Source organism: Cucurbita maxima, unplaced genomic scaffold (assembly GCF_002738345.1).
Source record: "Cucurbita maxima cultivar Rimu unplaced genomic scaffold, Cmax_1.0 Cma_Scf00224, whole genome shotgun sequence".
Taxonomy (NCBI): domain Eukaryota; kingdom Viridiplantae; phylum Streptophyta; class Magnoliopsida; order Cucurbitales; family Cucurbitaceae; genus Cucurbita; species Cucurbita maxima.
Genome location: NW_019272240.1, coordinates 47,857 through 64,023, shown reverse-complemented (window position 1 = coordinate 64,023; position 16,167 = coordinate 47,857). Strand labels below are relative to the sequence as shown.

General features: G+C 37.2%; 2 non-coding genes across 2 annotated transcripts; both read left to right on the top strand.

Annotated features, from left to right (window-relative positions):
* The first annotated feature begins 9,880 nt into the window (after positions 1-9,880).
* On the top strand, positions 9,881-9,954 carry TRNAN-GUU. Its single transcript has one exon. It is a non-coding gene; the product is annotated as a tRNA-Asn (tRNA).
* Positions 9,955-11,111: 1,157 nt separating this feature from the next.
* On the top strand, positions 11,112-11,185 carry TRNAK-CUU. The gene has a single exon. It is a non-coding gene; the product is annotated as a tRNA-Lys (tRNA).
* Positions 11,186-16,167: the final 4,982 nt, after the last annotated feature.

Sequence of the window (16,167 nt, the reverse complement as noted above, 5' to 3'; positions counted from 1 at the left end):
ATATGCTTGATGAATTGCAGGACTCATATCTATTTACAAAGATTGATTTGAAATCTGGATAACATTAAATTAGAAGGCATATACGAGATGAATGGAAAAGAGCTTTCAAAACTAAGATTGGATTGTATGAATGACTTGTTATGTCTTCTGGGTTAACTAATGCTCCTAGTACATTTATCTTAATGAATCGCGTTTTGATAGAATATTTAAGAAAGAATGTTGTTGTACATTTTGATGATATTTTAATTTATTCAAAGACTTTGTATGAGCATGTAAAGCATGTTAGACTTTGTATGAGCATGTAAAGCATGTTAAGTAACTTTTGATTATGCTTAGGAAAGAGAAAGTTTATGCTTATTTTAATAAGTGTAGTTTTTGGATGGAAAAAGTTAATTTTCTTGGCTTCATAATTCGTAAAAATGGAGTAGAAGTAATTTCTTGCTCTCAAGCGAAAGAAATCCTTAATTTAAAGGAAAAGAGATTGTAGATAGGATTTTGAAACTTAACTATAGGATTTTGAAACTTACCCCTAATTTGAGCCCAAAATAGATTTTCTTGAATTTGGCTTGTTCTTGAGGTTATTTCTATCGTTGTCTTCTATGGAAACATTCTTTGGAGATGCAATTGGGATTGTCCTTGCTTGACGTATTCTCGTGTATCGACGAATTGGATTGGGGGAATGATTTCTTGGCACTTTCAGCATTGTAAGAACAAGTTTGAAGAGAAATGGTGTAGAATTGCTCTTTAATTTTGAAGAAATCTCAGAGAAGGAGACCCAAAATCTAAAAGCTTATTGCCTAACTATTGGGAGCTCGATTGTTGTTCCAAAATATTGCCTAAACCTTCAACTTTACAGGGGAAGCTTAAACCGATATTGAGAGCTTCAGAATCACTATGATTTTAAGATTGAACTTTCTGAATAATCCGTAAAAAAAATATCTACACTAGTCAGAGGACACATACTTTTATCCCTTTTTATTCAGGGTTATAACCAACTACTCTAGTTTTCTATTAAACAATATCGTCACACATACATGACATTACTGCTATGCATGAAAGAATTCATTTACAACATTTCATAAACCGTGCTATGGACTTTAATGTTCATAATGAACTCATTAAAACAATATTGTTATGAACAACATAGTGGAAAACAGATAACATTAGTTTAAATAAAAATAAAACAATGCCCTGATCTAACCTAAGGATCACTAAAAATAACATGAATGCAACTACCCTAACTTTGGTTTCTTGTCCTTGAAGGCAACGTTTTCATCCGTAAATGGGTATCTTACCTTTACTTTAAAATAAGAGTAGCATGTGGTTTGAGTACTTTAATAAATACTCAGTAAGTAATCCCACTATTAGGGTCGAAATATGATTCACGTGTAATATAGTGGGACCTATCCTTTCATATATACATTGTGGTATGGCTTGGGCTTTGCTTTTCACTCCGAGCAGAGTTGAATATGTTGTACTTCCCTACACACGACTCATGAATGTGCACATTGACCACCAGATGGGTTGGTATAAGAGTACTCTATGGGTTTGCCTCGTCGAGCTTGTGCCCACTCACACTACCAAATACCATGAAGGGAAAAGACCAGCATAATATCATATGGAACATAAATTTTATAAGGTATGTGTTTGTACTGATCATAATGGGGAAGTATCTCGATGCACCTCCCATATAAAATGCATGAGATCCCTAACATTAAAACACGACATAAAGTTCATATGAGACATACATACTTGATTCTTGTCATATTGTTCATGATTAACAATACATGGTTTTTCTAATGTTTCATAGGCATAGGGTGTACGAAACATAATATAGAAGTATCTTGATGCACGTGGTATACAAAATGCATGAGGTCCCATAACATCAAAGCATGAAATATATTCATGGTGCTAGTCATACCTCAAATCTATTCCTAGCATAGTGTTCCTATAAGATATAAATACTTGATTCATTTCATATTTTTAATAATTAACAATACATGATTTTCTAATGTCTCATAGTCCTAGAATAGTGTATATGATATCATAGCGTAACTTGTATGCAACATATCGTATATCATATCATCTACATAACATAGTATATGTCATACAATTATAAAACACGATATGTGCAACGGCCACAGGTAGTGATGTCCATTCCCCGTCATCATCCCCACCATCTACTTCATTCTCCATTTCCATGAAATTCTCTATTTATTTGTGTGCGGATCAAGGTAGGGGATTCATGGAAAGGAAGTGGCAGGGATCGGATTCCCCATGGATAATTTTAGTGGTATTTAAATTCAAGAGTCAGTATTGGAGGGTAAGGCCGAGTTTTGAAGATGAAAGGCCAAGAATCTTTATAGGAATAATGACTTTTTAAGGGTTAGGAACAGTGGCATTGTTATGTCTATCTTTAGTTTTTGAAAACCTTATAAATACAATTGTTATTACTATCGTGGTAAAGTAGAGTAGAGTAAAAAAAGAAAAGGGACAGAGAAGAAATAAAAGGTTTTTTCAGAGTGTTCTTTGTCTCCTTCTAACGTTAGTGTGTGTGAAACTTATTTCACAAATTTATGAGTTTTCGTTAACAAAATTATATCAAGCCAATGGCGAATGTGGGTCAAATTCCGCTACCGCGACTAGTGAAGACAAACTACGGGAATTGAAGCATTCATATGAAAGCTTTTCTTGGTTCTCAAGATGCATGGGAGGTGGTCGAAGAAGGGTTAGAAGAACCAAAAGATACCACGAGTTATACAGCGGCACAAAACAAGACGTTAAAAGAGGTGCGATCAAAAGATAAGGCGACACTATACATGTTGTTCCGAGCCGTCGACGAGTCGGGCTTTGAGAAGCTTGCCAATGCAACTACTTCAAAAGAAGCGTGAGAAACTTTAGGAAAAGTGTTCAAAGGAATCGATCGAGTCAAGCAAGTGCGTCTCCAAACTCTTTATGGCAAGTTGGAGAGCATGAGATGGAGTCAGAAAGTCTATCTGACTACATCACGCATGTACAAACTCTGGTTAACCAACTCAACCAAAATGGAGAAATGTTAGCTGAGACTCGAGTTTTGGAGAAGATTTTAAGGTCATTAACCAACAACTTTGAGAATGTTGTATGCGTGATAGAAGAGTTAAAGGACCTAGCAACATTCACAGTCGACGAGCTAGTCGGTTTTCTCGAGGAACACGAGCAACGTAAGAAGAAGGAGGAAACACTTGATCAATCACTTCAAACCAAGGCGTCAATCAAAGATTAAAAGGTACTCTACTCTCAAAATTTTGAAGGTAGAGGTTTTGACAGTGAAAGTAGTAAAAATGGTCATGGTGCTTAAGGAAGTAGTAATGAAGAATAATATATGAAGAAGGGACAGCTGAGCCAAGCAAATTGGCATGGATGAGGACGCAATCGAGGAAGAGGCGGCCGATTAATTTACTCCAAAATTCAGTGCTACAAATTTCACAAATATGCACTATGCAAATTATTATAACTCCGACAAATGTTACAATTGTGGTAGAGGGGCATTTTGTAAAAGATTGTTGAGTCGATAAAAAGGTGGAAGAAACAATCAACCTAGTCTTGGTGACGCAACAAACGAAGGTCTTAGGTCTTTTCTTGATGGCTCAAAATGAAGATCTGAAAGCGTAAGAACACGACGGAGAAAAAGACGATGGCGGTAGATGTGAGGCGGTGAAAACCGTTGGAAACGAGGGGCGAATTCGGCAAAATTGCAATATTGGAGATGAGAAAATCGAAGAAGGAATCTGGATTGAACATGCAATCGGCGAACGAGCCAAAGAAACTTCCAGATCATCAGAAGGAGAATAAAGATTTAGAGCAACAACCAAAATCTGCCGTGGATAAATCTACGGAGAAGTCTTAGTTGCAGACATTGAAATTCCTGAACGAGCGCATTTTGAAGGAGAAAGTAGAGATTGAAAAAGAAAAGAAAGCTTTTAGAATTTGAGATTGAAAGCTTAGAGAAGGAAGGGCTGAGCTGAGTGAGAGTTCTTTTTATCTCAAACAGAAGAAGAAAGAGAATGGGAAAGTAATTTCTAAGCTTGTGAAAAGAATTGAAGAAGTATGGAGAAAGAGAGGAATGCTACTGATAAGTCATGGGTTCAAAACCAAGATGCATGTTGGAAAGTGAAATTCTTTACATTGAAGCGTGGCACCATACGGATTGAGTTGAACATCCTTCTAGTCAAACTTGGTTAGACGTGGGCGTGGGTCGGAAGAGCTATCGCGTGTCGAATATCGAGTGGAGCCGAGTCACTTTACAACAAGCCTGACGCGTTATTCCACCTAATCGTCAATACGTGTTCCTCAGGCTGTCTGACATGCTTTCCCTCCCGCAAGTTGACACATGACACGCTTTCCCTCCCGCAAGATGAAACGTGGCCGCTTTCCCTCTCGCAAGTTGACACGTGACACGCTTTCCCTCCCGCAAGTTGACACGTGACACGCTTTCCCTCCCGCAAGTTGACACGTGGCCGCTTTCCCTCCCGCAAGTTGACACGTGGCTTGCTATCTATCTGACGTGCTTTCCATCCCACAAGTTAACACGTGGAAAATTTTCTCTCTTGACAATGCGCCTGATGCGTTATTCAACCCAATCGTCAATACGTGTCTCTCAGGCTGTCTGACACGCTTTCCCTCCCGCAAGTTGACACGTGGCTTGCCGACTGTCTGACGCGCTTTGCTTCCCACAAGTTGACACATGGCTTGTCGAAAAATTTTCTCTCATGAGAGTTGCAATACTGAATCTGGCCTTCAAAGTGAGTTCATTAACCTCCTTGTTCGTGAAAAGACTCTGAGAAATCCAAGAATTTCATCTTTCTTAAAAGAACATATCGAACGGCCAAAATAAGTTCATTTACCTCCTTCTTGTTCCTGAAAGAACTCTCAGAAATCCTCGAATTTCATCCTTCATTGAAGAACATATCGAACGACTCAGATCTAAAGAAAAATTTTGAATGACCGTATCATCGGTTTAAAGTTCGTAATGTTGTAACCCCATATCATGAAAAGATATTAAGAATTAATAAAACTTGGCCTATGTCATTGTCGAACCTACGACCTTCACGTTTTTAACACTACAAACTTACAACTGAGCTAATTGGGCATAATTTTTATGCACATTATAGATCATTAGCTCCTAATCAAGCCAATTGAGTTTCTTTTACATAACTTTATGCATAATAAACTTAAAAAAGTTATTATCTTCTAAAGTTCATAGTGTTTTAACTCGTATCATGAAAATATATAACTAAAAATGAGGGAAATTGGCCCATGCAGTCGAATCTGTGACCTTCACGTTATTAGCACATAGCTCTAACCAACTCAACTAACAGGCCATAGATTTTCTCGCCTGACAATGCGCCTGACGCGTTATTCCACCCAATCGTCAATACGTGTACCTCAGGTTGTCTGATACGCTTTCCCTCCCACAAGTTGAAACATGGCTTGCCGGCTGTCTCAGGCGCTTTCCTTCCCACAAGTTGACACGTGGCTTGACGAAAGCTTTTCTCTCGTGAGAGTCGAAATACTGAATTTGGCCTTCAAAGTGAGTTCATTTACCTCCTTGTTCGTGAAAAGACTCTAAGAAATCCTCGAATTTCATCTTTCGTAAAAGAACATATCGAACGGCCAAAACTAGTTCATTTTCCAACTTCTGGCCGTATCATCGGTTTAAAGTTCATACTGTTGTAACCCCGTATCATGTAAAGATATTACTAAAAATTAATAAAACTTCGCCTATGTAATTGTTGAACCTACGACCTCCACATAGATTTTATGCACATTATAGATCGTTAGCTTCTAATCCAGCCAATCAAGTTTCATTTACATAACTTTATGCATAATAAACTTAAAAAAGTCATTATCTTCTAAAGTTCGTAGTGTTTTAACTCGTATAATGAAAAGATATAATTAAAAATGAGGGAAATTGGCCCCATGCAGGTGTCGAACCTGCAGCCTTTGCATTATTTGCACAACGCTCTAACCAACTGAGCTAATAAGCCATAGATTTTCTCGCTTGACAATGCGCCTGACTTGTTATTCCACCCAATCGTCAATACGTGTCCCTCGAGCTATCTGACACGCTTTCCCTCCCGCAAGATGACACGTGGCTTGCCGGCTTTCTCACGCGCTTTCCTTCCCACAAGTTGACACGTGGCTTGCCGTAAAATTTTCTCTCATGAGAGTCGCAATACTGAATCTGGCCTTCAAAGTGAGTTCATTTACCTCCTTGTTCGTGAAAAGACTGAGAAATACTCGAATTTCATCCTTCATTGAAGAACATATCATGAGAGTCGCAATACTGAATCTGGCCTTCAAAGTGAGTTCATTTACCTCCTTGTTCGTGAAAATACTGAGAAATACTCGAATTTCATCCTTCATTGAAGAACATATCGAATGACTCTGATCTAAAGAAAAATTGTGAACGGTCGTATCATTGATTTAAAGTTCGTACTGTTGTAACCCTGTATCATGTAAAGATATTATTAAGAATTAATAAAACCTGGCCTATGTAATTTTCGAACCTACGATCTCCACGTTTTTAACATGACAATTATACAACTGAGCTAATTGGGCATAGATTTTATGCACATTATAGATCGTTAGCTCCTAATCTAGCCAATCAAGTTTCGATTACATAACTTTATGCATAATAAACTTAAAAAAGTCATTATCTTCTAAATTTCGTAATGTTTTAACTCGTATAATGAAAAGATATACTTTCCCATGCAGGGGGGGTTGAACCTGCTACCTTCGCGTTATTAGCACGACACTCTATCCAACTGAGCTAATAGGCCATAGATTTTCTCGCCTGACAATGCGCCTAACGTGTTATTCCACCCAATCGTCAATACGTGTCCCTCGAGTTGTCTAACACGCTTTCCCTCCCGCAAGTTGACACGTGGCTTGCCGGCTGTCTCACACGCTTTCCTTCCCACAAGGACATTGAAACGACGTGACCGAGGAAGAACAGAATGTTGGATTGGGTAAGGAAGACAGAACGTTGGATTTTTGAACCCTCTCAGATCTGAGTGTTTACGCCCTTACAAACCAAACAAACACCATAAACGAGATTAGGGGGAGGAGGAGACAAAAAAATGGAGGAAAAAGGACATTGAAACGACGTGACCGAGGAGAGAGAGTCGCCGAAATATTCTCTAGTAATCGGGGTGAGGGAAACGAAGTCCGACACAAGATCCGACTCACGACCCAAAACCCACAGGCAACCCTAACCGATGTGAGGGTGGAGAAGATGAAGTCCACCTGGTCGGACCAAAACTCGAATACCCGCAACCTCATTATAGCTAAGCAACCCCATACCTAGTTTGCTCCAGTAACCTAAAATACAAAGCTTCGACCCAACAACGCAATCAGATACCAACTAGCAACCAGTCAAGTAGTCTAGTTCCTCTGTGCTTGGCCCAAAAACCCACATTCAAACAAAAAATACACAGAACACGGTCTAACCCATGATCCACTACACCAACTTGTGTGCCCACATGAACATTCAAGACCCATGCCTCGACCCACTTTGCGACTTGCTCATGTGTCAATGTCCCTCAATGACAGGGTCACTACTGCATACACCGGCCCCTTCGGCTTAGCTTCTCGGAATTTTAGGTTAAAAAACGACATATTTGGCTTGATTTGACATTTTTAACATGAACCTTTACATTTTTTACCTTTCCGAAGCTGATTTTTTTTAACATAGGTAATTATGAATCAATTAATAGATGTCCTAGTGGACAGTTTCAGTTATATCAAGGAGGCCAGTGTATTCCAGGCTCACAAATCATCATTTGCTATGCACTTAGGTAGTATAGAAAATCAGAGTGTCCTTGAGATTCAGGCGTAAGGGTAAACTTGTACAATACTAACTTTTGTAGAAGCTTGGAAGCCATTTTAAATCTATCGTGAGTTCAATTGATTTCAATAATGATAAGCTATTGTATTTTTATTTTACCTTTATTTGAGTTGTCAGAAGTGGGATTTGAACCCACACCCTCTACCTATTCTTTATAACTATTTTTTATAAAGAATAGCACTTTATAAAACAAAACCTTTCTAAGTTATAAAAGTTGGATTTCAACCCACGGACTCACAAGGACCAAAACTTGAGTCCTAAAGCCTTCAACCACTCAACCATCTTAACTATTTATTATGAGACCTAACATTGGTTGAAGAGTGGAATGAAGCAATCCTTATAAGGGTGTGAAAAACTCTCTCTTAAAGATGCATTTTAAAACTTTTAAATTTACACGATACGTAACATGCCAAGACAAACAATATCTGCTAGCAATTGGAGAGGGACACAAAACATTAACTATAAGGTTGTGGATATCTCTCCCTAGTAGACATATTTTAAAATCGTGAGGCTGATGGTGATACGTAATTAGCCAAAGTAGACAATATCAGAGGTGGGCTTTGTTTGCAACAAATTGTATTAGAGTTAGTTATTGGGTGGTGTGCAAACGAGGTTGCTGGGAACACAAGGAGGTGGATTGTGAGATCTCACGTCGGTTGTGGAGGGGATGAAACATTTTTTATAAGCATGTGGAAATCTCTTACTATTAGATGTGTTTTAAAACTGTGAGGTTGTCAACGATATGTAATGAGTCAAAGTAGACAATATCTAGGCTAATACTCATAATTTGTTGGAATAGTTCAGTTGGTTAGAGCGTATGATTGTTAACAATAAGGTCGGAGGTTCATCTCTCTTTTTATCAATGGGAATGAATCATTCCATTTTAGTATGTGGAAAAATTTAACCCTCCAACCAAAGTGGATAATGTCATATAATTATGTAGGTTCGTGATTCCTAACATTGTTATAGTCTTAATTTAACATTCTTAATAATAATATTGTGTTCTTTTTAGCATAAAGCAGTTACATCATGCATGTTCTAGTGACTCTAGGCCACTAGAAAACTAGGGTCGTTACATATAATCTACACCTGAACATTATATAACCTAAAGAAAAACCCGTGGCAACTGTCTCGATCAAGGACTCGATTACCGCCTACAAGTAGGTTACTTATTTAGTTGCACTAGATATTACTTTTCCTTTTTGGGTGATCACTAATGGTTAGTTAAGGTCACAGAGCAGGGTCGTCCTGAGCCATCAGTTCTATATGTACAAGTTGTTGTCCTTATTTTTCGAATCTCGTTCCAATTTTTATCAAATTTTTCTTTGTCACGTCAGTTCTATGTGTTACAAATTATTGTCCTTAGTTTTTGAATCTCCTTCCAATTTTTATGAAATTTTTTCTTTGTTAGGATGTGTCATGAATAATGATTTGAAGTCTTAGAAAGTTGAGTTATTATAGCTGTGCTTTGAAGTCTTTAAAATTGAGTTATTACAGTTCTTATATGCTTGAAAAATCATGTCGTGACAATTTTAAATCTCGAGTGAGTTCAATTGATTTCAAAAAATGATATGCTATTGTATTTTTATTTTACCTTTATTTGAGTTGTCAGAAGTGGGATTTAAACCCATGCCCTCTAATCCCGCATTGGTTTGAGAGAAGAATGAAAGAATAACTTATAAGTGTCTGTAAACATCTCTAGTAGCGTGTTTTAAAACTGTGATTCTGACGACGATTTGTTACGGTAAAAAATGGACAATATTTTTTAGTGTTTGGAAATGGGAACGAAGCATTCCTTAGAAGAGTGTGGAAACCTCTCCCTAGTATACTCATTTTAGAATTGTAAGGCTGATGATGATACGTAATGGACAAAATCGGACAATATTTGTTAGCGGTGGGTTTGGGCTATTGCGAAAGCTATCAAAGCAAGTCACCAAGCGTTGTGCCAGCAAGGACGTTGGGCCCCCAAGGAGAGTGTATTACAAAGAATTAGCTGGAATAGCTCAGTTGGTTAGAGTGTGTGGCTGTTAACCATAAGGTCGGAGGTTCAAACCCTCCTTCTAGTGATGGTATTAAGTCTACGTACTCTAAATGAATTTTAACGTTCTTAATAATAATATTGTGTTCTTTTTAGGGGTAGCATCAATACAAAAACATAATGTAAAAAATATTTTGCATAAAGCAGTTACATCATGCATGTTCTAGTGACTCTAGGCCCCTAGAAAACTAGGGTCGTTACATATAATCTACACCTGAACATTATATAACCTAAAGAAAAACCCGTGGCAACTGTCTCGATCAAGGACTCGATTACCGCCTACAAGTAGGTTACTTATTTAGTTGCACTAGATACTACTTTTCCTTTTTGGGTGATCACTAATGGTTAGTTAAGGTCACAGAGCAGGGTCGTCCCGAGCCATCAGTTCTATATGTACAAGTTGTTGTCCTTATTTTTCGAATCTCGTTCCAATTTTTATCAATTTTTTCTTTGTCACGTCAGTTCTATGTGTTACAAATTATTGTCCTTAGTTTTCGAATCTCCTTCCAATTTTTATGAAATTTTTTCTTTGTTAGGATGTGTCATGAATAATGATTTAAAGTCTTAGAAAGTTGAGTTATTATACTGTGCTTTGAAGTCTTTAAAATTGAGTTATTACAGTTCTTATATGCTTGAAAAATCATGTCGTGACAATTTTGAATCTCCAGTGAGTTCAATTGATTTCAAAAAATGATATGCTATTGTATTTTTATTTTACCTTTATTTGAGTTGTCAGAAGTGGGATTTGAACCCATGCCCTCTAATCCCGCATTGGTTTGAGAGGAGAAGGAAAGAATAACTTATAAGTGTCTGTAAACATCTCTAGTAGCGTGTTTTAAAACTGTGATTCTGACGACGATTTGTTACGGTAAAAAATGGACAATATTTTTTAGTGTTTGGAAATGGGAACGAAGCATTTCTTAGAAGAGTGTGGAAACCTCTCCCTAGTAGACTCATTTTAGAATTGTGAGGCTGGTGATGATACGTAATGGGCAAAATCGGACAATATTTGTTAGCGGTGGGTTTGGGCTATTGCGAAAGCTATCAAAGCAAGTCACCAAGCGTTGTGCCAGCAAGGACGTTGGGCCCCCAAGGAGAGTGTATTATGAGATCCAACATTGGTTGGAGAGGGGATGAAACATTCCTTATAAGGATGTGGTGGGCTTGAGCTATTATAAACAACTAGCTGGAATAGCTCAGTTGGTTAGAGCGTGTGGACCTTAACCATAAGGTCGAAGGTTCAAACCCTCCTTCTAGCGATGGTAATAATAAATCTACCTACTCTAAATGAATTATGTTATGACTTGTTAGGATGTTACATGATATGAAAGTAGTATGCTATGACTTGTTAGGATGTTACATGATATGAAAGTAGTATGCTAGTTGAAGCCCAGGTCAATGGGTAGGTATGCGAGCTCGCAAGGGAGCAAATGTGTGTGTATGTAATTCATGAGTAGAGAAGAAGTATGCACATCAAATTCTACCCGGACATGAATATGAGACCAAGGCCATGAAATGATATTTTTATGATAACCATGATTTCATGTGTTTGCGTGAGTAGAGAAGTAGTGGAGTTACTTAATGAGTATTTCTTAAAATACTCAAGACATGCACTGCTCTTATTTTTTAGGTAAAGGCAAGGCACCTCTGCACAAATGACGATGTCGAGATGACGACCATGGGATCAAACGTACACAACACTAGTGAGATAGAGGGGTAGGATCAAACGTACAAAGACGGTTAACATCATGAGAAAGAAGGAGAAGAAACAAGATGTAGACAACGAGTTTTGATACGGAGGAATGAAGAAAGGAAAATGCATGGAAACAAGTGGAGAAGACGAACTCGAATACCCGCAACCTCATTCCAGTCAAGCAACCCCATACCCAGTTTGGTCTAGTAACTAGATACCCACCAACAATCAGTCTAGTAGTCTAGTTCCTATGTGCTTTGCCCAAAACCCACATTCAAGCCCAAAAACACAGAACACAGCCCAACCCACGGATCCACTACACAGACCTGTGAGCCCACATGAACATTCAAGACCTGCGCCTCGAACCACTTTGCAACCTGCTCATATGTCATTGTCCCTCAACGATAGGGTCACTGTTGCATACACCGGCTCCTTCGGCTCGGGATCTCGGAGTCCTAGGCTAAAAAATGGCATATTATGCTCGGTTTGACATTTTGACACCGACCTTTATGTTTTTTGCCCTTCCGAAGCTTATTTTTACTTTAATAGAAATATTTAAGGTCAGTATAACTACTTATTTCTGAAGTTCAAGTTAAATTAAATTAGAAATGTAAATTACTAACGAAGCGAGATGGATGTTTTAATAGGAAACAACAACTGACAACACTTGGAGTAACTTCGAGAGACAAAATTCACGCTCGCATGTGTGAGTCATGTGTAGGGATGTACTACACGTCCAATTTTTTCAGACTAGAGGCCACCCCTATGATATTTTTAACAATAGGTTCCTAAGATCATTAGTTGCATGTGTTTGCATTCCCTAGCCTCAATACTGGAGCGTATTTCTTAAAATACTCAAGCCTTGTGCTACTTCTATTTTAGGTAAGGGCAAGACGCCCCTATATAGCTAACGACGACATCAAAAATAGAGATAATGACATGTGCATAGAATAGTAGTATTTTATTTTCTTAGGCATAGGTTAGTATAGGGCATTTTTACTTTGATGTTTTAATTGTTTTAGAAAGATGCTTTCAAATGAGTAAGTCCATGACACTATTTTAAGATGAGGTTTAAATGCTTAATTTCGTATAAGAGCATAGGATATGATGACGGTGGCAACTTTAGGCTAATAGAAATCTAGGGTCGTTACCGTTGGTATCAGAGCTTTAGGTTATAGATTCAGTAGACTTACCTAAGAGATAGGCTTGGCACGTTCCAAGGTTTTACCTTCGATGTCCTGTCACCGTCACGTATGTCTTGTATAAGATAAGAAAAAGAAATGCCTTTAATTGCATGTACTTTTTTTGTTTACTAATATTGAATGTAATTTAGTATCAAATATGTTGAGCTCTAACTATATGATTTATGGTAGCATTATGTTCCACCTAGTTGTATTTTTATGAATATGTCATGTTTGCTAAATTATATGTTGTGAATATATGTGATATGATGCAATTTATGTTAGAGAGATATAGACTTAAGAAAAATTATATATTGGTTTTAGAATCATGCCACGTAAAGGGCACGGGAGAGGAGAACGAGGATGGAGACGACCCTGTATTAGAGTTAGAGGAAGAGGTGGAGGTGAAGATATCCCTCCTCGTGAAGGTTTAGTGACTAGAACGGACGCACCTTAAGTTGTGCTACCTTAGGCTATGGACCTCCAATAGCACTGATAGATGAAATAAATCTCACTACAAACCTGATGTGAGAATCGTTTCAGGCACTACGATCATGCTCACTCGACAAGCCAATAGGGTGTGAAAAAGGGAATGAAACCAACAAGCCAATAGGCCATCCTAACTGCTTAATGTTATACATAAGAATTACTATTTCCATTGGTGTGATTCCTTTTAGGGAACCATAAGTAAAACAGCTAAAACTTATTTTTGAACGTGGACAATATCATACTATTATGGAGGTTCGTGATTTCTAATCATCAAGCATTCTCGATGAGATTTCATAGGTAATATTATCTATCATTTTCTATTGAATCAAAACCCTTGAATTGAGTTATAATGTTATAGTAATTTTCCTTTTCTAGTAAATCAAAACCCTTCAAGTGAATTATAATTTTCTAGTTCATTTTTGGGGTATCTTTGAGTTTTCTATCATTGTTACTTAGTCTTAATCGAGCATTCTCGATGAGACTTCATAGGTAATATTATCGTCCAACCTTTTATGTTGGATGAAAACCCTTGAATTGAGTTATAATGTTTTAATAATTTTCAGGGGTAGCTTCCGATCGTTGAAATAAAATGTAAATGCAACTTTGAGCCGAGTTTTTTTTAGGTATCCCTTTTAAGGTGTTTGATGTATATTGACAGTACCTATATTGCTCTCTGAGTGTTAAACCTAAATTGAACCTAAGACTGAGTACCTTATTCTGGGGACACTATGGATGCGGCCCACTTTTGTATATGATATAAACAATGTGATCACTAAATTTTACATGTGAAGACATGTGAGTGGGGGCGTCCTATGCAATGAGTATTGCATAAGATCGGACCATGAAGAAAACCACTCTCACTTTATAATGTCGTTTACTTTTGACACTGATTTTTTCATTCGATGACATAGGTAACTCAATCTTAATCCTGAGCTAACTATGAACTCCTATTTATTCGAAATTATCCTTAGATTCGCATGGGTGAGAGTGGCCTGAGTTAGCCGACTCAATAAGCCTCTCATTTTAGGAGTAAGACTGGGTGAATAGCTGGGGACATAGGGTGTATGATGGAATTCACTCCTACCAGCTTTTAGGAATAGTAAAGAGGTTCTTCCCTTAAGTACTGACTCCAAGTCTTGAACAAGGGGACCCACCCTCTCATTGGCCCGAAAGGGATTCGGTTTGGTGGTTGAACCACAAACCAATTGTTCATTAGAGGATCAGTGGGACTTAAGGAACAAAAAGTAACTTTAGGAGTAAACGGTAAATTGACCTAGCTCTAGTTACGAACAATCTGTGAAGGATCGACTGACTAATCATGGTTATATCAAATGGACAGAAATATATCTATAGTGAGGGGAGTGCAACAATTAGGCTTCAATAGAGTGTCTTAGTGAATAAATGCTCGTTAATAAGGTTAATGAGATTAGCCAGTCAATCTCAGATCGTTGGAGCCCATGATCTGTAGGTCCATTAGGTCCCTCTGCTAGCTCATATCGAACTAAACCTTAGAACAGTGTGACGAGTGAGTTCGAAGTGTTCGAATTCAAATTAGGGAATACACGCTAAATATATACGATATATTTAACCTCATTTTGTTTTGGTTATGAATTGAACAAAAAGAGAGAATTGGGGATATTTAAATAATATTTAAATATTTTAATTATGAATAGTGATTGATAATCAATATGTGCCGGAATTGATTGGAATTGACATTTTATTTAATGTTAAATATTAATTAAATTATTTAATTAATCATTTGATATTATGTTGATTTGAAATTAATTATTTAAATTAATTGTTGAATTAAAATGAAGAAAGTCAAAATGTTGACTTCATTTAATGGAAAAATCCATGTTTGAGTTAGTAGAATTTTGAGGTATCAAAATTTGGTTTAACCAAACTTGCATGCTTGTAAAATAAACCCGACAAATTTTAGTGGAATTTTGAGTGTCAAAATTTGGTAATCTCAAATTTGCATGAACATGCAAATATGACTCTATAAATAGAGTGATCAAGGTACATGGAAATTCTTCTTGAAAAACTTTGAGAAAATCTCTCAAAACTCTCTTTTTACCTATACTAAATTTCTATCAAGTTTCATCACTCACCGGATTCCACAATCCTATTCTAAGGTCGGAGAATAGTAGGGAAGACACTAGTGGTGGTTCGAAACCGTTCGTGAGGAAAAAGAAATTTGAACTACAAAAGGTTAGTATTCAAACTCATTGAGTTTTAATGCTTTTGAACATGCTAGCTAATTTACTATAATTGATGCACATAGAGTGCCTAAGATCCAAATTGCTTCCGCGTGTTAAAATAACACCATCAAAATGAACTAAACTAACATAATTTATGAACAAAGGAAACAAAAAGGTATTTGAAAAGAGAGAAAACCTAAAAAGTAGCAAATTCCCGAATATGGATGCCATTCACCACGAGAAAAACACAAAAAAATTGAAGAAATGGGGAAGAAGAAATATAAGGGAGATGGGGGGCTTTGGAGGCTTCAAAGGATGACTATGGTGGGCAAAAATATCTCTAGATGGACTAAATTTTGTCACGTAGCATACATTGGCTAACAAAATAAGCAAGCGTCGGAAAATCTATCAATGCTTTTCGATGCTTGTCAATTTAGTTGACCTTGCCCATAAAATTTTGTGCTTTCAGAGAGATATTTTTTCTAACCATGGTAAACCAAATATTGATTCTCATCTTTGCTGCATTTTCATTTATCATAAAAAAAATTATCGAAAGATTTAGAATATGAGTATTGTAGTCTACTAATTCTGGCAGAGTTCGGAATAATGAGTATTCCTAACCAATGCGGTGTGTACTAAGTTAGGAATAATGAGTATTCCTGACCTTTGGTATATAT